The following is a 22512-nucleotide window of genomic DNA, read 5'->3' as shown; positions in this document are numbered from 1 at the left end:
CTGTCCTTGGTATCTCTGGTGCCTAGCACAGTCCCCAGCATGGAGTGAGGACTCAGTGATGCTTGTTGGATGAATGGAAGAGGGAAGAGGGAGGAAGAGAAGGCAAGGAGAAGAAAGAGAGAAATGGATATAAGCATCGTCATCACTCACATTTCATCCTGGAAAGTCCACCCCAGTGTTCTCTTCCTCTGCACACGGGGGCAATAGTGACTTGCCCTTTCACCTCTAATGTGGTCAGCTACACAGGAGGACATGGCTGTTAATCACATTCTCCATCCTGTTCTCTAACTCAGTGGCTTATAGCCAAAAAGAAGGAGGCACGCCCATTCAGGAAGGGGTCTCCAAAAGTGGATGAGAAAATGATGTGCCCTCCCCCACCTATGGGTGTGAACACTGAGGCCTAGAGACCAGGCCCTGGAGTGAGAACAGTGTCTGCAGGCTTCTGTGGTAAGGGGGAGCCCTGCTCCTCACAGCCTCCTCAGCCTGTGAGCGCCCCATAGCCCCCACTGGAGGGCAGCCCCATCTTGTTGGTCCTAAATCTCTTGGCTCTAAATCTGTGCTCTGACATTCCCAGCTGTGTGACTTAGGGCCCATATTTCATGTCTCTGGGCCTCAGAGTCCTTAGCTAGCAAATGGGGAGATAATGGTGGTTCCAACTTCACAGAGGTATTGTGAGGATTAAGTGGAAAAAAGCACTTAGCACCATAATCAGCCCCTAGTAAGTACTCAGTTAATGCTAGCAGTTGCCTTTTGAGGGAAGATAAGTGAAGGAGTGAAGGGAGATGCATGTTTAGAAAAAAAAAAGAAAAAAGAAAAAAGGACAGAAAGGGAAGAGACCAGGCATCTTCCAAAGGGAGCACTTCCTAAAGCAGGTCAGCTTTCAAGAATGAGAGCAAACTGCTGTTCTTGACCAGGCTGACGATCTAGCAGTGAGGCGCGCAGCTGCCTGCATCAGCCCCCAGCGATGAACAAGAATTCAGAGACGTTGCCTCTGTCCCCAGTGCAGCTGCCTCCTGCAGTGCTGAAGGGAAAGACAGGCCCTGAGAGAAGCAGGGCTTTATCCTGGTCTGTCCTCACCTGGCCCTGCAGGCCTGGGCAAGCCACTTCCCCACTCTAGCCTCAGTGTTCTCCCCTGAGAACGAGGGGAATGGACTGGATGGCCTCCAAGCCCCTCCCTGCCACCACCAGGGCTCACCTTGCACCCTTCTACGGGACGGGCACCTGTGAGGTGATGGAGGTCAGGCTCAGGACTCAGACATGCCTGGATTTGAACCCCAGGCCTGCCAGTTTCCAGCTGGGTGACCTCGGATGCATTACTTAACCACTGTGCCTCGCCTAATCTTTAATAAGAGAATGGCTATATAGTTCAAATGATATAATGTATAGAAATGCTGAAGTGTCCAGTACCTAATCGCTCAATGAATTGCAGCTATTACTACTGCTGCTGTTACTTCCACAGTTGTTCTTATGTACCATCCAGTGCAGTGTGGCCTACCCTAATGTCTCCCAACTTAGTTTAGGGAGCTCTTATGCCACAGGCACCACAAACTATGGAGTGAATCACACACGTACCATTTGGTATTGAAGTTAAGTAAAATTCACTGCAAAGTTATCCTGATACATCCTTAATGGTAGGCATAATTGTTTCTGAAATGCACAATAATTAGGAATAAATGGTAAGCTAGGCATATAAATGGAAGTGATTAGTATGTATAATAATTGGGCAAAGAAGGCATTTTTGTGATCAGAGGGGAGGGGGAGGATACTAAGGCTGGGAAAGAGGATAGGGTGTGGGGAAGGATGCCTGGGCCCTGTGTACTGTCCCTGGAAGCCCATCCTTTATCCCATGTTGGGGGGGTTGGTCCTTTTTCCAATTTACATCAGTGCCAGAGCCATTAGCCGCCACACCCCAGCTTTCAATGGGAGGAGGGCCTGATAAACCACATGGGCAGGAACTCTTGTCACAAACACTGAACTTGTGACAAGAGAAGAAAGCGCATGACTAACTGCCCATGAGAGCTTCAGTGTGCTGAGTACGTTATTCCATTTTTACCTCCTTGAAGGCAGGTGTTCTCGTTCCATTTTACAGATGAGGAAACCGAGCCCCAGAGAGATTAAGTGACCTTCCCAAAATCACAGAGTTAGAACCCAGGTCTCCTTGTGTCTGACTCCAGAACCTGCTCTGTTAACCACTAAAACTGCTCTTTTAAAAGGACACTGTGATGCTTCCAAAGTTAAATGAGGAATTCAAGTGAGAATGATGTAGTAGGTAAGAACTTGGGCTCTAAAATCATATTCCTAGGGTTTAAATCCTAGCCCAGCCACTTGCTAGCTTGAGTGACCTTGAGCAAGTCCCGTAACCCCTCAGTGCTCATCTGTACAACAGAAACAGTCTTGTGAAAATGAAACAAGTTAACCCGTGTACAGCAAATGCTCTTGTTCAATGCATCTGTCTCATAGTACCTGGCACAACATGGACACACATTCTGGGGTTGCTGAATGCCAGGGCAGCCTGTGCCAGCAGCAAGGGCCATGGGCAGCCTAGTGGGGAGTGAGGCCAGCCAGCTTCTTCTTTGTCCTGCCTGGCACCCTGGCAGTCAGCTGACCACAGAGGTCAAAGGGGGCATTTGAGGTGAGGTCTGAAACATCACCCAAACTTTTAATGCTAGTCCCTGGATAGGTAGGGTGGCCCACGATGTGGAGATGAGAGCAGCAATCGCCTTCATTTGAAGACTCCTGGGCTGGCTCCACGGATCCCTGTCTCAGAAGTGTCTACTTACAGAGTGGATACACATGCAGGGTCTGGCTTCCCTCCCAGGTAGGAGACAGCAGTCAGAAAGGAGGATGCTCTTGTCCCTCTCAGGGTCATAGCCAGAAGCAATATGTTTTCCTCTCCAGGGAAATTAAAGAGTCAGATGCAAGGGAGCCAGTGTCTGGAGGGAAGACAAGCCAGGCTGTTATGTCTTAAGTGTCCTGAAATAGCCCTGAGCTATGGCAGCCCTGACCTCTGCTCTTCCTAAACTAAGACCATCCAAGGGCACCCTTGCCCTGGCCCTTCAGGCTGACAAAGTCCTGGGAGGGAGGCATTTTCTAAGTACAGGGGACCTTTAGCTATTGTGCTGGGATGGCTCTGCCCTGCTGTGCCATTGGACAACCCCTGAGCCCAAGCTTGTAGCCTGTGACTTGGTCTCCTACACATGTTAACAAATAAAAACTTCACTGCCTAAAGTGGGAGCTAGAAATGCTTTTGGATGACCTGTGCGGGCCTGATGAAGCTCCATCTCTGCTTCTCTCAACAGAGTGTGCTATAGGGCCTCATGTTCTCCAGAATCTCCTGTGGTCCCTGAGCATCATGTTTATTGCTCAGGGACCACTTCATAGCTGTATTACAGCACTTAGTGCACATTATCATAATTGTTTGTTCATGTTTCCATAATTTCCCCTTCCAGGCTAGGAAGTCTTCAGAGGGAGGCTGCTCATGTTGTTCACCTTTGCTTCTGAGGTCTCACACTCAGTGCCTGGCACGCAGGTGCTTGGTGAATGTGGAGCAGTTATGAGTGGATAGTTGGAGGGCAGTAGAGTACAATGCACAACTCTCTGTGGCCTGTGCTGCCATGAGTCATCTGCTTGTGACTGTGGGTCCTAGTTAGGGTTGTGCTGGTGGTCCTGGCCCATGGGCACATTGGAGGAACAACTCCTGAATTCCTGCATGATTGAAGTCCTAAGCCATGTCATTTGCCCAGTGATCAGACACTCCCATCCCCTCTGTCCCATCCCCTCTGCACGGTGGTGCTTGAAGCGGCATTTCTACACACCCCACTGCCTTCAGGAGGAGGAGTAAGGTACGGAGTCATTTACCTACCAGTGTGGTGGCCCCAAGTCAACTGACCATTAGCACCCTGTGCATGAAGCCCCTGCACTGCACCTCTGCTGAGGAGCTTAGAGCTTCAGATGAGGTAGCAGGGCCCTACTGGTTTTTTCATTGATACGGAAACATGTGCAGCTTCCTTAGCTGGCAGTACAGAAATAAATTTCCAAGATGTTGACCCAGGTGTTATAACACCGGAGATTAGAATCCTGGAGACAAAAGTGAAAAGGTCACACGCACTCCCTCTCACCAGCTCAGCTGCCCAGGTTGGATGCTTCTATAAAATTTCAGGTTAGGCACAACCACCTATCAGGGTCCTGAGCCTGGAAGCTTCAGTGGGATAGATGCCCTGAGCTTATTGGAGAACCAGAGGAAGTCACTTTGGGGAAGATGGGGCACAGGAAGAAGGGTATAGGGCAATCTGGGGGCTCATCTGAGCTTTTCAGCCTCAACCCTGTATTGAGGAATCAGATAGTAATGACTGTGCTGGCAAGGGAAGCAGGCAGGAAACCACCTCTGGGTGTGTCTGATGCTGTGCTAGGCCACCAGGTACCTAGGATGCCACCCGTATCTATTCTGATAAGCTGTGTCCTTTCCAGTCTCCCACACTGGTTCTCAAGACTAGGTCTGGGCAGAAGTCCAGAGGGTCTGGGAGAATGTGCCTCAAGCTGTAAGGGAACTTAGAGGCCATATATTCCAACCCCTTCATTTTGCTGGTTGGGAAACTGAGATTGAGAGGTCAGGCAATTTGCACATGGTCACACAGCTAATGAGGACAGGTTAGAACCAGACCTCCTTACTGGTGTTCCAGTAGTCACTCAAAGCCTGCAGGGATGATCACATCTGAATGTGTGTGCCTGGTTTATCCCCAGACATTAGCCTTATGGGCGGGGCCATTATCAAAAGAGAAGAGACAGTCAATATTTATTGAATACTATACATTGCCATCTCATTGAATTCTTACAACTACCATATAAAACAGAGACTATTATTCTTCTATAGATGAGGCAGCTCTGCCTCAGAAAAGTCAGGTAACTTGCCTGAAATCACACAGCTGCTAACCGCTAGATGCAGAACTCAAATCCAAATCTCACTGCATAGCCAAAGTGTGTCTAGCAAGGTTCCACCATGCTTCCTATATGCCGGGTACTGTTCAGAGCCCTTACATGTGTTAACTGAATTAATCTTCCTAACAACCTGTGATATAAATGCTGTTAATCTTATCCTCGCTTAAAAGAGAGGAAACTTAAGCACGGAGAGGATAAGCATCTTTCCTGAAGTCACACAGCTAGTAAGGAGCAAGATTTGAACCTAGACTTTCTGACTCAGAAGAGCTTACTCTTAAATGCTGTCCTGTACTCCGTAAACATTTGTTGAATGAATGAATAAAAGTACAGGAGTAACTGCTGGTGGAACTTCCACCAGGTGGAAGAGTGCGGGAGGAACCCCTCCTGTCCTCACCATAGCCGTGTCACCCTCCCTCAAACACAAATTGAAACCACTTAGCTGCGCTGGAATGGGCTAGAATCTCAGTTTTACCTTGAGTCCAAGGCAGAGACTCAAGGCAGTTCCTCTTAATGTCTCCCTTCCTTTTCTCCTGCCAATGCCGCCCTGCTCATGAATTAAAGATGCCGCCTGTGGCCATTGGGTTCATAACGGCATCGCCTCTCTTGTGTTCATCTTGGACAAATTAGGGCTGCCTAGAAGCATTCTTAGGCTTCAAGGCAACAAATCGTTGGAGACAGAAATGTCTGCAGAGTGAGTTTTTTAGCTGCCTTGAAAAGAGAACACCGTGGCTGTCGCAGTAGCTTTAAAATTTTTTACATCATTGCTTACCCATAAGCATGTTCCTGTTATCCCCACCACTGGGATACCTTGTATTTAGGCACCCACATTATCTCCCCAGGAGCTCAGACCCCTGGTTTATCCTGTTGATCTTCCTAACAGTTTTAGAGAAGGCAAGGCCAGGGTACCCCTTTCAGCTTTTTTTTTTTTTTCATGCAATGGTAAAACTTAAGCATGAAAATCAGTAGTGATTCCTCCTAACAAAGGCCTGGGAGAAATCAGGTGGTTGATGACACTGAAAAGAGAAAACATTACTTGGAACAGTTGGGAGACTTGTACTGCATCCCCAATCCTCTCTTATGCCTGGCATCCAGTTGAGTTCAGCCTGTGGGAGGTGCCAGAAGGAGACCTAAAGGTGGGAAAAGAGAGGCATGAGGTATTTTCTCCTCACTTCCTCATGATTGGCACTGCTGCTGGACAGCCCCTCATCCCTACTCCCTCCCCTGCCCTTTCAGGCCTGGGGTAGACACAGCTTTCTGCCATTGCTAGTCCCTGGGTGCCTCAGCATCTCTTGCTGGTCCCCATAATCATGCCTCTACCTCTGTAAATGGTCCTTTCAAAAGCCTCTTGTATTCTCTGAGATGGGGTCTGTTAACCGCCTGGCCCTGACCCAAGCTCCATTGAAGAATAAGCTGCTTGAGGGAACTGCTGTGGTTTCATGGAAGAGATTTGAGGGCCCTTATGCTGTACAGCTGTAAACGCAAATTCCAGCTACACATTTTTCAGCTGTACCCTTGCACAAGTTACTCAACTCCTCGGAGCTACTTTCCTCAATTGGTTTACAGAGTTAAGAAGACAATAAGAATCTCTACATCATGGGGTCACTATAGAGATTGAATGAGAAATAAATGAGACAACTTGTGAGGCTCACTTAGCAGAGTGGCTGGCTAAGTGTAGGAGTTCAATCATATTAGTTTTCCTTACTCTTTCCAGCCACAGACCTGTCTTTTTCCTCCTGGAATTCCCACTGCTGGGTATGCTGCCCGCCACAAAGCCCAGCACATTACACACAACCATACGCAGGGTGTAGAGAATGAAGAAGCTCAGATAAAGAGGACACTTTGCAAAGACTCCCTGCTGGGGCCAGGAGAGGGATTGAGTCAAAGTAAGAGGTACCGTGGACAGTGCCCTCTCCCCAGAAGAGGAGTCCTGGAGTGAGAAGGTCAAGGCAGCCCCATCTTGGTTACAAAAAGGAAGATGTTGGTTGCTTGGGAGTGCTGGAGCACACACAAAGCTGCCGGTGGCTTGACTAGCAGTGGACCTTCAGTGTGAGTGTGGAGCCGCGGAGCATGTGGAGTGGATGAGGAGGGAAGTAGGAGGAGCCCAGAGTGGCTTCAGCCCAGCTGAGTGTACCAGCCCTGGGCTGGACCCACCACAGGGGCTGCAGCTGCCCCTTTGCTCACATTTGGCCTGGGGTGTTCAGCAACAAGAGACTGTTTCAGAAACGGGAGGGAAGAGGAGGAAGCACCCAGCACTGGGAGGCTTGAGTGCTGCCAAGCAAGCTGGTACTGGAATTATTTGCAGTCCATATGCCAATTTGCTTTGTCATTGCCTGGCTATTTTTAGAAGCCACTGGCGTATCTAGGAAACCAGAATCTGTTGACTGTGTTTCTTCAGTGCGGGGAGTGTGATTATTTCCCAGAGATGCTGAAGGAATGTGTGAGGTCGGGCTGTAGGAAGACGACCTCTCCTCCCCCAGGTCAGGACTCACGTGCAGATGGTGCCCATGCAGCTGCATGCCCTGCCCTCCCCAAGGGCTTGCTTCTGCCCAGTTGATTGTGAGTGCAGGGTCTGCATGACCTTCCCCAGATGGAACATTGGCAGGAAGTGGAGGCCTCCATTTTGTCTACCAGCTGGAGGGGCTAGGTGGGGTTCTCTCCCACTCCCTTATGTTCCCCAGGGCATCAGGTGGTCATTGGTCCAGTGTCCTGGGGGCAAAGCTGTTTTTCATTGCCTGTGCCTAAGGAGGAGTAAGACATAGAGATGAGAGGGAGATGTTAGAGCAGCAACCTGAGTTCCTAATGATACCTTTGAAACATTCCTCATCTCCCTCCATCCAGACTGGCCCCGTCAAGGGCAGTGCCATCCATTCAGATGCTGCTTAGATAAGCCTGGACAAATGGGTGGCACCTGTTTCAAATCAGTTCAAGTCCTAACAGTCCCAAGATGCCATCTCGGGAGGGACTGGGTTCCAGTTTTAGGTGAGGTTATCCTGTGGTAAGACTGTTGCTGAGGGGACTCCAGCACAGGTTTGACTGAAAGAACTTTAAGTTGTGAGATTTTTGTATTTGTTCATGTGTAAATTTGCCCGGCCTGCTTCGGGAACATCTTTCAATCTGGATTAGGGACCACTTTGGTAAGGGACAAATTGAGGTACTTAGAATGAAATCCCAAGGCTTTCCAGGCCTTATCCGATGAGACCCTGCCTCCTCTCCTAACCTGTCTCATACCATGCCCCCTTGCCCTCAGGGCTTTAGCTCCTCTGACCTTCTTTACAGTCCTTGAATTTGTCTCAGGACTGTGGCACCACCTGTTTCTTCTGCTTCCCCCACATCATCACAGGACTTGCTGTTATCATTCAGGTCCCAGGCAAAGGTCACACCCTTGGAGAGGCCTTCCCTGAACCCCATACCTAAAGCTGCCACCCACCTCAGCTGTGTGCCCACCATCAGCCTCCATGTGGTCCCGTTACCCTTTCTTACTTAATTCATAGCACCTATCATTACCTATATTTATCTTGTTCATTTACTTGTATGCTTGTTTACTGTCTGTCTCCCCAATCTAGAATGCTAGTATATTGAGGGCAAGGATTGTCCTTTGTTTACTGCTCCATTCCCTTCATCTGGAACAGTGCTTGGCACATAGTAGGTACTCAAGACATTTTTGCTGAATGAATGAATGAATAAAGGCGCCCCAGGGATGAAATGATGCCCTGAGCTCAGGCTCTGGGGCTAGCGGAGCTCAGCACCAGGTCCTCTCATGTGATTTTGTCATCTTTCTTCAGCCATTGCTTGGACAGCTCCCCTCTTCACCCTTCCTCAGCCGCCCCTCCCCTACAGGGGCTTCTACACACAGGCCATTTAAGATGTAAAAAAATCATGTTAACATTCATTAAGTGACAAAAGCTTGAGGGTATAACCCATGCCCAGAAAAATAATCTCATGACTCAAAAGCCTGCTTCATCATCCCTGGTTGTACTTCCTGGTTCATCATTCCCTGCCTCCAGCCTGGAAAAGTACTTCCTATACTTCCTTTGGGCAACAAAAGAAATTAAGTTGTTTTTGTTTTTTATTTGGGCTCCATTGAGCCCCTCAGTTTCATATTACAACTACTTTCTATCACCGCTCTTTTCTGTTCTCACTAGCAACTTGCCTCTCCCCTTCCCCAAATACTCTGTGTCCCCAAAGCACCATGGACTTACTGCCATCCCAGCACTCACTATAGCGTGTGGAGGGTCTCTATGTGCCTGTCGCTCGCCACAAGGCCATGAGCTGGCTAGTGGTGGGACTGTGTCTTCTCATCTCTGTCTCTCTAGCACGGAGCACAGTGCTGAAAAGTCCTTAAGAGATGCTGGAGAAGCCTGCTTCTCTCCCCAAGCCCTATCTATGCCCATCAATTCATTTACTACGTGCTTTGTAAACTCTATTTTTCAAGTTTCCAGGTCTCTTCCTAGCTCTGCTCCTACACTCACCCAAATGACAGTTTGCTCAGGTCTTCCTTTTTAGATCTCATTGTCTTCTCACATAACTGCTAGCATTGACATCAGTGTTTGTACATTGTTTTACAGTTTACAAAGTGGTTTTCTTGTGCACGCTTATTTCATTAAATGTAAGCCACTTGCATCTTCCCTGGGCTCCAGTCAGATTAGAGTTTCTAAGTAAACATTTACTGAGCACTTATTATGTGCCACAATTGGATTTGGGTATTTTAAGTTTTAGTCTTCTAGGAGCCTCACTGTGTGAACTCTGCCAAATATGCAGACAACCTCACAAAAGCAAAGAGGCAAATCCTCAGGATCCTGGATTCCCAGTGCCTCATAGACTACCATTGTTTATCAAGGTGCACTTGTGTTCTGGACCATCCTTCTCATAAATGCGCCCATTCAATTCCGTCTTCAGAAGCAGGGAAGCACCCTGTTTTGAGACCTGTCCTGTGGAAAGGAAGAATGGTGTAGTGGAAGGTGCAGTGGTCTGGGATGGAGACCTCAGGACTAGTCCTGGTATTGCACAGGTCTATGGCTCTTTACCTTAGTTCCCCTGTCCTTAGGATGAAGATAATTCTACCTGCCCTGTCCCTTCCCACGGTCATTAAAGGATTATATGAGATTTGGAGTCCTAATGGCCTTTGATGGAGAAGTACAAATGTAAGGGCTCATTTTTCCCCCTGTCTTCCAGTGTCCGTCCCCCATTCCCACATGGGCGTGAGCGTCTGGTGCTTCAGAGGCAAGCAGACATTTCTCACAACCTCCTCCATCAATGGATAGATCCCCATTATATGGTCTCAGTTCTGTTCTGTAATCATTTGAATTAACAGCAATAGTGAGCATTTACTGAGCACTTTTGAGGTGCCAGGGACTATTCTAAGCACTCCACATACTTGTAGCTCAGTCCTTGTAATTCAGTCATTATGCCTTCCCTAGGAAGTGGGATACTTTTACATGGACGAGCATGGAGCCTGCAGTGTTAACTTATTTCCAGTTTGTATCCTTTTTAAATTTTTTTCTTGCCTTATTGTACCAGCTAGGATTTTCAATACGATGTTGAATGAGATGGTAAATAGAAATGATGAAAGCAGACATTCTTGCCTTGTTATCAGTCCAAGGGAGAAAACATTGAGTCTTCACCGTTAAGTGTGATGTTAGCTGTAGGGTTTTTTCCAGTCATAAATAGGTATCATATTTTGTTAAAAGCTTTTCATACATCTATTGAGATGATCATATGGCCTTTCTTTTTTAGTCTATTGTATGATAAATCACACTGAATTTATATAGAATTAATATTATTTCTTCCCTAAATGTTCAGTAGAATTTATCAATGAAGCCACATGTACCTGAAATTTTACTTGTGGAAAGGTTTAACTACAAATACAATCTATTTAACAGATAATAGGGCTATTCCAGTTATCTATTTCTTCTTGAGTGTTGGTAGTTTGGTAGCTGGTGTCTTCCAAATAATTTCTCCATTTTGTCTAAATTTTCACACTTACTGGCATGAAGTTGTTTATAATATTCTCTTATCTTTTTGATGTGTGTGAAAGCTGTCATGATGTTCAGTCTTTCATGTCTTATGTTGGTGATCTTGTCTTTTTTCTTGATTAGTCTGGTAGTTTTTAAATTTTATTCATCTTTTTAAGGAAAGAGCTTTTGGTTTGATCGAATTTCTCTTTGCTTTTCTGTTTCATTGACTTCTGCCCATTATTCTTTCCCTTCTGCATACGTTAGTTTTAGTTTTCTTCTGTTCCTAGTTTCTTAAGGTAGAAGTAGAAGGTTAGATCATTGATTTGAGACTTGGTTATTTTCCAGTATAAACATTTAATGCCATTAATTTATCTCTAAGCGCTTTTAGCTACTACATACCATTGACTTTGGTATATTGTCATTTTTTTCAGTTCAAAATATTTTCTAATTTCCCTTGTGATTTTTAAATTTGACTCCTGGGTTTTTAAGAAGTGCATTATTTAATCTTCTTATATTTGAGGATTTTCCAGATATCTTTTTATTTTTTATCTCTAGTTTAATTCTAGTATGGTCAAATTAAAGACTATATGATTTCATTTTATCACAATATATTAAGACTTTATAGTCTAGAATATGGTCTTATCTTGGCCAATGATTTATATGCACCTGAAGACAATGTGGATTGTGCTGTTGTTGGTTAAAGTGTTCTAGTAATGTCAGTTAGATTGAGGAGGTTGATGGGATTGTTCAAGTCACCCCTCCTGATTTTTAGTCTACTTTTTCTATCAATTAGAGAGACAAGAATGCTTAAATTTCCAACTATAGGTGTGGTTTTGTCTATTTCTCCTTTCTTTATATCAACTTTTGCTTCATGTATTTTGAAGTCTATCAATAAATACATGTACATTTACGTGTTTTTTTTTTTAAATTGATCCCTTTTTCATTGTAAAATCCCTCTTATCCCTGGTAATATTCCTTGTTCTAAAGGCTACTTTGTCTGATATAGTCACTCCAGTTTTGTTTTGATCAGTTTTTTCCTGATATTTTTTTTTGTTCTTTTCCTTTTAACACACTTGTGTCTTCATATTTAAAGTGTGTTTCTTGCCGATAGCACATAGTTAGGTCTTGCTTTAAAAAAAAAAAAAAAAATCCAATGTGATTATCTCTGCTTTTTAATTGAAGATTTTAGGCTAGGTATACTTAATGTAATTATTGATATGATTGAGTTTAAGTCTACTATCTTGCTGTTTATTTTCAGATTGTCTCATATGTAATTTGTTCATGTTTTCCTCTCTGCCTTACTTTGTATTAACTGAATATTTTTTATGATCTCACTTTATTTCCATTGCTGGCTTATTATCCATATGTCTTTTATTTTTTAGTGGTTGCTCTATGATTTAAAATATACATTTTAACATATCAAAGTCTGCCTTCTAATAATATACCACTTCATGTATACTATAAAAAATCTTATATATTCAATTTTGTACCTCTTGTCCTTTGTGATATAATTGTCATATATTTTACCTCTACATTTTATAAATCCAGCAATACAGTGAAAATTTTTTGCTCTAAACAGTTAACACTTTTAAAGAGACTTCAAAAATAAGTACAAAATTTGTTGCAATTTACCCACATATCTACTATTCCCAGTGCTTTTTATTCCTTTGTGTAGATCCAGATTTATATCTAGTATCATTTTACTTTTTCCTGGAGAACTTCCTTTAAAATTTCTTACAGGCAAATCTGCTAGTGATGACTTATCTCAGCTTTGATCTGAAAAAGTATTTATTCTGCTTTCATCTCTGATTGATATTTTTGCTTGATGTAGAATTCTGGGTTGGCAGGTTTTTTTCCTTTTCAGTACTTCAGGCCATTGTTGTCTTCTGGTTTGCATAATTTATGACAAGAATCTGCCACTTTGTCTTTCCTTTTTGTGCAATGTCCTTTTCCCACTGGCTGCTTTTAAGATTTTATCACTTGTTTTCAGCAATTTGGTTATCATGTGCCTTGGTAGGGTTGGTGTTTACTGGAAATTCAATGCTTTTTTCTTGGATCAGTTAGTTTATAGGTCACACCAAATTCTGAAGGCTTTTGACCATTTCTTTAAAATATTTCTTCTGTGTTGCTCTTCTTTTTGGGGACCCCAGTTACATATATGTTAGATGACTTGTTACTTTCCTACAGGTCACTGATGCTATGGGTTTTCTTTTTTCAATATTTTTTCCCTCTTTGCTTTATTTTGGATATTTTCTACTTCTATTTCTTCAAATTCACTGATCCTTTTGATGTATCTGTTCATCTCATTTATTATATTTTTATTTTAGTTATTGTATGTTGTCATTTATTTAAGTTTTATTGGGGTCTCTTTTCTGTCTTCCTTTTTTAATCTTTATCATGTTCATGTTTTTCTGTAAATTCTTGAGCATACAGTATATTGGCTATAGTAGTTTTACCATTCCTGTATGCTAATTCCATTATCGCTGTCATTTCTGAGTCATTTTCTAAAGATTGATTTTTCTCCTGCTTATTAGTTATTATTTTTTTCTTTTTTGCATACCTTGTGGGGTTTGTTTTTGTTTCTTGTTTTTTGTTTTGAGACAGGGTGTTGCTCTGTTGCCCAGAGTAGAGTGCAGTGGCACTATCATGGTTTGCTGCAGCCTTGACCTACCAGGCTTAAACAGTCCTCTCATTTCAGCCTCCTGAGTAGCTGGTAACAGAGCTGCACACCACTACACCCAGCTTATTTTAGAGATAGGGTCCCCCTATGTTGCCCAGGCTGGTTTCCAACTCCTGGGCTCAAGTGATACTCCTATCTCAGCCAAAGTGCTGGGATTATAAGCATGAGTCACTGCACCTAGCCTTATTTTATTAGATGCTAGACATAGTTAATTTTACTACTATAGCCACTGATTTCTTTTCTTTTTGTATTCCTTTAAAGAGTGTTGTACTTTGTTCTGGTATACAGTTAAGCTAATTGGAATCAGTCTGATTATTTCAGGTCTCGCTTTAAGATCTCTTAGGGTAAGTCTGGCACTGCCTTTTGTCTAGGGCTGATTTAGCCTCACCGTGAATGTGATGCCTTTCTGAGGACCCTACTTGTTGCTTTGTATACAATCATGCATCACTAAACAATGGGGATACAGTCTGAGAAATGGACTGTTAGGCAGTTTAGTTGGGCAGACATCATAGAGTGTACTTACACTAACCTAGATGGTATAACCTACTACATACCTAGGCTATATGGTATAGCCTATTGCCCCTAGGCTGTAAACCTATACAGCATATTACTGTATAGAATACTGTAGGCAATTATAACACAACGGTAATTGTTTGTGTATCTAAACATAGAAAAGGTACAGTAAAAATATAGTATAAAAAATTAAAAATGGTATACCTGTATTAGGGCACTTATCAGGTATGATGCTTGCAGAACTGGAAGTTGCTCTGGGTGAGTCTGTGTGAGTGGTAAGTGAATATGAAGGCCTGAGACATTACTGTACACTAGTATAGACTTTATAAACATTGTACACCTAGGCTATACTACAAAATTGTTTTTTCTTCAATAATAAATTAATTAACCTTGGCTGACTGTAACTTTTTTGCTTTAGAAACTTTTTAATTTTTGCAACTTTTTGACTCTTCCAGTAACAGCTTAAAACACAAATACACTGTCATTGTACAGTTATAAAAATATTTATTTACATCCTTACTCTAAGTTTTTCTATTTTAAAAAAGGGGGTTTTGGGGTTTTTTATTTTTAAACTTTTTTAAAAAGACACAAACACACGTTAGCCTAGGCCTACATCAGGTTAGGATTATCAATATTACTGTTTTCCACCTCTACATCTTGTCCCACTGGAAGGTCATCTGGGGCAATAACATGCATGGAGCCACCATCCTCCATGATAACAGTGCCTTCTTCAAGAATACCTTCTGAAGGACCTCCTTGAGGCTGTTTTACAGTTAACTTTCTTTTTTTTTCTACATAGAAGGAGGACACTCTAAAATAATAGTAACTGGTAAATACATAAACCAATAATAACATGATCACTTATTATCAAGTATTGTGTGCTGTACATAATTATATGTGCTATGGTTTCATAGGACTGGCAGCACAGTGGGTTTGTTTATACCAGCTTCTCCACAAACATATGAGTAATGCATTGCACTACAATGTTAAGATGACTGTGATGTCACTGTGTCACTAGGTGATAGGAATTTTTCATCTCCTTTATAATCTTATGAGACCACCATCTTATACACCATCTGGCATTGGCCAAAACATTGTTATGCAGCACACAACTGTATCATGAAGTCTGTTCATTCTCACCTGGGAATATGAACTCTTCCCAGCTCTGGAAATCATCTGGCTTAGTGCTTTGCGATGGTTCTTTCTCCAGCCTTATGGAGTTTCGTTCCTTGTATGTGAAAATCCATATTTTGCCAGAGCTCTTTAAGTGGATCCCCTTTCAGATAGCCAAAACTCTTTCTGGCATTGTGCCTGCACATTCTAGCTGCCTCAGTCATCTTGAACTCGAAGAATTCTGGGCTCTGTTTGGGTTCCCCTTCCCTGTGCTGCAGCCTGGAAATCCAATGCAGGCAGTAGGGTAGAGAAATTGTAGGGGTCTCTCATTTGATTCACCTCTCTCAAGGATCATAGTCCTGTGTTGCCTTTTGTCCAATGTTTGAAAATATTTGTTTCATATATTTTGTATGACTTTCTAGTTGTTTAAGAGAGAAAGGTAAATCCAGTTCTTTTTATCGTGGCTGAAAGCAGAGGTGGCAATACGCACTTGCATTATCCTTATTTTAGAGGAAACTGGGGGCACAGAGAGATTAAGCAATGTGCCCAATATGACATTATTCTTGAGTGGTGGAGTCCAAATTTGAGCCCTGGTCAGCAGTCTTCACTAAGTCTGTCTTGTTCACTGCTATATAACCATATACAGCAGCTGGCACATGGATTTGGTACTCAATAAATGTTGTTGAATGAATAAATGACCAATTTGAAGGTGCTCAGCTTTTCTTATACTACACCCTGGTTGTGTTTAGGTTTATATAAGTGCACCTGAATGGTCCATTCTGATTCGCAAGTCCTAGGGTCTCTAGGCCCCAACAAATACTTTTTTACCTACTCCTCCGTCTACCTTGCAGACACCCCTGTGTGTAAGCAGCAGCTGCTGCCTTCTAATACCAAATCTGCTGTCTGGCTCCCACATTGAAACATATCATTTTAATCATGTACTTTCAAGCCAGGAAGTAAATTTGCATTACAAAAGTCAAATTCCTTTCCCTGGTGGTAGCCATGCAAAAGACTTGGCCACTTTTTCACTCTTGTCCAGGGAATAAATTCTAGAAGTAGGAGCCCATCTTAGTCAGAGTCAGGGCCACATAAAAAAAGCAAGAAGGTCATCTGGCATAGACCACTCCCCGCTTCCTAACCTACATTCTTTGGGATGCTGATGGAAAGGGAGCCAGAATTATCTCTCAGCGGTCCCCTCATCCAGAACCATAGGTCTGTTCACGACGATGCCAGAGCAATTGATTAAAAATTATATGCCCATTTCCACATCTGCATAATTTTGCATATTTATTTAATGGACAAATAAACTCATTTGGATTCTCTCATTCCCTTTCTTTCTGTTCTGCTTTTGATGTATCATATAGGTCTGGCTCAGCCTGGGTAAATGACCAGTTCGGTCTTCGTTCTACAGGGGAAATGGGTTCTTGTTACGAGACCTCCAGAAGCTGTCCTGGTCCAGTCTTCCAGAATTCACTCCTTTGCACCACAACCCAGGAAGTGTGGCCTGGGCAATGTCCCGGTTAGCTGAGGTCTGTGCCTGACTAGGGTGTGTGGAGGAAGTGAAGAGGGTGGAGGTGGGGGTTGCTTGTCAGGAAGATTTCAGGTGGACAGGTTGTCGGCTGCTCGGCAGATGAGTATCTCCCCAGGGACTAAGCTGCTGTCACTGTGGGTAATTGGATTCCTGCTCCCCAGCAGAACAGGCACCAGTAACCTTTAGGATTAATTACTCCAGTCAACCTCAGCTGCCTGCTCTGGCTGGTTGTCCTCCCTGCTCTTGATCAGAAAGCCCCAGGGGCTCAATGTTGGGCATTGGATATTGGGACAGGAGTGTGAGCTGGAGACTTCTTGATCTGAGCCTTGAGAGATTGTTCACGTACATTTGCAAAGGCACTTGAGAATGATGCTGTGCTTCACCTTTAAGGAAAGGCCATTCCGTGCCCTCGGGTGAGGTTAGGGAGCTCTTCTGTGGATGGCAGTGCAAAGTCAAAAGCCATTCTAAAGAGGAATGCCAAGCTGTCAACCTTCTCTCCACCAGGTCCTCTGAGAGGGAGGCAATGGCTTGCTCCCACCTAGAGAGTTTGGGAGGTTCTTACGGCAAAAGGCTACAGCTGTGGCTTCCAGGCCACTGAAAATTTATTCCTGCTGCATTTGCTCCCCAGAAGGTAGAACCTAAGGTAGGGAGATAGGGAGACACTGCAGTGGCATCATCCTGGGTGGCGCTGAGTGTGTGTGATCCGTTGGAATAGTAATGGCTAATATCTATGGAGTTCTTACCATGAGGTGAGCATGCATGAGCTCACTCACTCCTCACAATGGCCCTACAAAGGATGTGGTATTATAATCCCCATCTCATAAAGGTGAAAACAGGGCTGAGAGATGTTAATCGCAGAGAGCCCACATAGCTGCTAACTGGCAGATCTTCAAAGCATAGTGTATTTGTTACCAGGCTTCACTGGTTCTTGTCCTTGGAGGTCTTGACAATGGGACTTTTCCTTTTCTGTTTCTGGGCTGGGGGGAAGGAAGAAGCAATGACCATGGTGACACTAGGTTCTGTAATCTTTGGCCCATCTCGGCACGGAAAAGAACTAACTCTCATGTATCCTTCATACGTATCACGTGACAATTACCACCTTGAAGGGCCTTTTGCTTTTTCTGTGTTACCGTTTGCTGTTTGGTTCTCCCTTCTCATGCTGATCAATAACCCATCAGTCAGCAAAGAGACATTCACATGGACAAAATGTCCCTCTGACTCTCGATCCCTTGGCCGAGATTAGGCGGGGCACCTTCACTGTGCCCCCCTCAATAGGGTCCTCGCGCACTCATCTTTATTCCGCCCAGCTCCGGCAGTTGGCAGTGAGCAGTGTGTCATGATGAGACGTTCCTGGAAAGCCTGATTGGCCACTCATTTGTTTCCACTGCCACCTCCCCACCCCCCAGATGGCAGTGGATGTTGCCATGACAACATAATGGGATGCAATCACACCTATTGTGGGGCAGGAGTGTTGACTGCATGAAAGAGCGTGTGTGGGGCCAGGGAGAAGATGAGAGAAACATAGACCTTCTTGTGCCCAGGAAGAAAGGAAGTTAATTCAGAATTGAGGATCCTGCCTTCTGAATTTTAAGTTCCCACCTGATGCCTGTAAAAACTATTTATTACTTGCCAGCTCACATTATTCTCCTACTGTCACAGTCTTACCAAAAAAAAAAGGCACAAGACCAGAGTTTTGGACTCATTTTGAAACAGAACTTAGCCTCCAAGATGAGAAATTCCTTGCTGCTTTAGTTTTATTTATTCCTTTCTTGTCTGCCCCACTCCTTCTCCCTTTCATACACATCTCCCCAATAGCAAGACCTCCACAGAGTTGGGGAAGGGAATGGGTGACATTTCTATGATAGGAGAAGAGTTCTGATTTCTTCATTTTTTGAGACCAAAAAAGTATTGAATTAAGTCAAGGAAATACTCAAGAGAAGCAAATTCATCATCAAATTGGAATGTCACTGGAACACAGGAGAGAAGTAAGTTGGGTGGAGGGAGGGGGCCTGGGCAGGAACTGGGAAAGAGCATTTCTGAGCAGGGGTGACAGATTGGGGACTCCAGTCCAAAGACCTAACTGTGAATTTTAGTCTTGCTACAACCCTTAGGGTTGTTACGAATAAGACTTCTAAAGTCAGAGTCCCAGGTTTTGTTCCTGGCCCTGCCACCTACTAGCTTACAAGTGTAAACTTGGGCAAGTTACCTAACATTTATTTGCCTCAGTCTGGGCTGGAGGAGGACTAAATGAGTTTGTTCAGAACATTCCAAAAGGGTTTGCTGTTATTTTTACTGTGCAACTGGAGCAAGTTATTTCGCCTCTCTGAGCTTTGATTTACTCACTAGTAAATGGGAATTATATTTGCCTCACAAGCAAGGATTTGTGAGGATTAAATAAGCTAATGTATGGAAAAGTGCCCAGCTGCTTTCCAGACATATGATAGGTGCTAAATAAATGTCAGTCAAATCTTGATCTATATCCAAGGGAGAAAGGAGAAGAGTGACTCTTAAAACCCTCAGCTACTCATTCTTTTGTCTCATCCCACACAAATATAAAGTTGATGGGCAAGTCTTCATTTTCTCTGGTCATCAAGTATTTGTGATTGCTGAACTGACCTGGATGTTGTGGGGAGTCCAGCAGTCTGCAGGGAGTGCCCTACCTCAGAGTGTTTTCAGGGAAACCACGGGAAAAAGAACAATGCAAGTAAAGCTATTATGTCGGCATTGGGAGCTGCAGGCTCCTCTGCAGTGGGGAATAGTCCTTGGTCCATACAAATATTAATTGAGTAAGTGAATGAATGAATTTCAAGCAGAAAGACAGTGAACTACTAAGACAGGCAGTGTGTTCTGGAGACACTGCAGAGAGGCAGAATCCAGTGAGTATTAGAATGGTTGAAAGGTGGGTAGAGGAGCTAGGATTTGAGCAGGCTTTTATGGGGTAGACAGAATACCTGCAAACTGCTTGTCTTCATCAGGGCTCTGCTTCCTAGCACAGAGTCTCCAGAAGAGAGGGATCCACAGCTTTCCTTTCCAGTCCACTGGTGTGTCCTAAGCCCTCTTAGGTGCTATGCTCACAGTGTATATGCACATAGGAGGAATACAAAGGACAAATATTAATCAGCTATCTATTGCTGCATAACAAAATTCCCCCAAAACTTAGCTACTTAAAACAACAAACATTCATCATCTTACAGTTTCTGTGGGTTAGGAACGCAGACATGGCTTAGTTGGGTGCCTCTGGCTCAAGAACCCTCACGTGATTGTAGTCAGGATGTCAGCCACAGCTGCAGTCACCTAAAAGCTTGACTCACATGGTTGTGGGTTGGTCTCCATTCCCCACCATGTGGCCTACTTCTTGTCCTGACAGCTGACAGCTGATCCAAGGGCAGTTGATCTGAGAGACAGAGGCCACCAAGATGAACGTCACAGTCATTTCTGCCATATTAGGTAGAAGCAAGTCAACAAGTCCAGCCCACACACAAGGGCAACACACAAGATGTGAATACCAATAGGATATGGTCTGAGAGTCTTCCCCTTTGTTGTTTTATACACACATAAAGAAAACATTGCCTTCTAATTCTTCTGCATCTGAAGACAACATCTGGGACTCCCTGAGCACACCCCAGCAACAAGTCTGTTCTCTCATGGAGATCAGTTCATCAATCTCTACTGCACACTTGTGCCGCATGAAGTGTGGCAGGTGCTGCGACAGCTGGCTGAACACATGGGAACAGGAGCCCAGGATTGGGGGACAGCAGGGAGGGAATGAGGGTAGAGATGTCATCCCACTGAGCAAATTCTGGACCAATCCTGAAGGACGAGAAATGTTAGCCAGAAGAGGGGAGTGGGTGTTTTAATCTGTAGGGACAGTGAAAGCAAGACCTTAGAGGGAAGAAAGGTGTGGTGTGTGGGGACAAGAAAGGCTTCAGAGATGTTGGAGTATGGAAGTCCGGAGAGCATGGGAAGCTTGGGAAGCAGTGGCAGCTGGTTCCCTAGTTTTCTTTGGATCCATCTTGATAGCTGTGGTCTGACTGGATTAAGGAGTGGATGCTTTTTGTGCAGATCTGGAATAAGGAAAGAATGAATGATCAGCACAACCTGATCCCCCAACCCCAAAAGTTGGGATCAAGGGGATATCTCTGAGCCCAGGGTAGAGAGGAAAAGCAAGGTAGAAGAAGCAGTGTCCTGAGAGAGAACCAGGTCCAGCCTAGGGCAAAATTTAAAAATCAAGTTGCTTATTTGGCTTGATAAGACAGGAAAATAGTTATATTTTGTTTTATTTTAAAAAAAATATATAGTGATTCTAGGTGTCACATATTACAAGTAAATGACAACTGCCAAATAAATGATGCTGACACGAAATGGCAGGAGGCCAGAAAGGATGGAAGCTCCTCTTCTGGAGTGGTCTGGACAGTGGGAAACTTCACATGGTCCTTACAACATGGGCCAGATGGTTGCCATGTAACACTCTGTGCTGTTTTCCAGGCAGGGGAGGTGGTGCAGATGTCCAGGTGTGTTCATAGTCACAAGTGCTGACCCCAGGGACTGGGGGTCTCTGTACCCCACAAGCACTTTAAAGCATCAGGCTCCATGTGTCTGTCTCTACCTTCCTTCACAGCCTGATAGCTCTGTCTCCAAACTAATGAGTCTAGGAAAGGAAAATTAGTATACTCTTCCCATTGTACACCACCCTTGAGAATGGGACTCCAGTGGCTACTCTGGGGCTCACAGCCCCCAGGACACAGAGCTTAGGTGTAGAGAGAGCTTTGAAATGAAAGTCAAAACTTTGGGTTGTCCTAGTTCTCCACCCAGGTAGTTACGAGATTGCTGACAGCTCATCCAACTCACTCCCTCTCACAGAGCTTCAGGGTCCTCATCTGCAAAATACAGGGGCCGATGCTGCAGGCGCATGGTGCAGTGTTCCAGCTGCACATTAGAATCCCATGGAGCTTTCTAAGATCAGGCATGCCCAGGCCCCAGCATGAAGGATTCTACTTTAAAGGGCCTGGGTAGGGCCCAGGCTTTACTGTTCCATTAAACTGCCCAGGTGATTCTGATGCCCTGCTGGGGCTGAGACCCACTGGACCATGTGCTCTCCAAGGCTCCTGAAAGAGGCATTGATGGTTTCATACACGACTCCCAGAAGGGCTGCACGCCATAGTCACCTGAAGACGGATCAACACCAGCCTCCACCTCTCGAAGCAGAATCTCCAGGTCAGAGTGAGACCCACAAATTGCATTTAAGATTGTCCCCCAAGGAGTTCTGTTGCTGCAGACGCATGGTCCAGTGTTTCGTAAACACCAGGTGTCCTTACCAGGTACCAGAGCTGGAAAACTTGAGTGCATCCACTCTGCCCCTTACCAGGGATCTTTGTGAAAGCACCGAGCCTCTCTACTCTCATACTGAGTTAGAATTCTAGCAGTTCCTCACAGGGCTGCGGTGATCAGCTGAGTGCTGGTACAGCGATATTGTTGTTGTTATTATTTCCCTGCTGCCTGGGTGTTCTGGGTGCATGTCTCCCATCAGCGTCTCCTGCTCTGCTACCTCTTTGGGTACAGCACACAGTGCTGTGTGGTCACAGATGCTTAATCAAAGGGTGCTCATGGAGATAATGAAGACCTGGGCCTGCTCTGGAGTGTGCCTCAGAAATCCACTCAAAGAACAAGACCACGCAGTTTCTAAATCAGTCATTTGGGCTGGTTTAGCATGAAAGGCTCTGATGAGCCGGGACTGATTCATCCATTCTCAGTGTTCTGGGGAGGCATGGGGAAGAGCTCTCTGAGAA

General features: G+C 44.5%; 1 protein-coding gene and 1 long non-coding RNA gene across 2 annotated transcripts in view; one reads left to right on the top strand and one right to left on the bottom strand.

The window, feature by feature from the left end:
• Nucleotides 1–22512, top strand: part of KCND3 (potassium voltage-gated channel subfamily D member 3) — a 222141-nt gene that overhangs the window by 63585 nt on the left and 136044 nt on the right. The gene's annotated exons all lie outside the window — the stretch shown is intronic.
• LOC115899131 lies at nt 16457–17698 on the bottom strand. Its single transcript, XR_004058799.1, has 4 exons — nt 17639–17698; nt 17470–17513; nt 17073–17264; nt 16457–16600 (listed from the first exon to the last, which is right to left on the bottom strand). It is a non-coding gene; the product is annotated as an uncharacterized LOC115899131 (long non-coding RNA).

Source organism: Rhinopithecus roxellana, chromosome 8 (genome assembly GCF_007565055.1).
Source record: "Rhinopithecus roxellana isolate Shanxi Qingling chromosome 8, ASM756505v1, whole genome shotgun sequence".
Classification (NCBI taxonomy): Eukaryota; Metazoa; Chordata; class Mammalia; order Primates; family Cercopithecidae; genus Rhinopithecus; species Rhinopithecus roxellana.
Note: the sequence above shows the minus strand (reverse complement) of the source record. Positions and strands in the feature narration are given on the sequence as shown.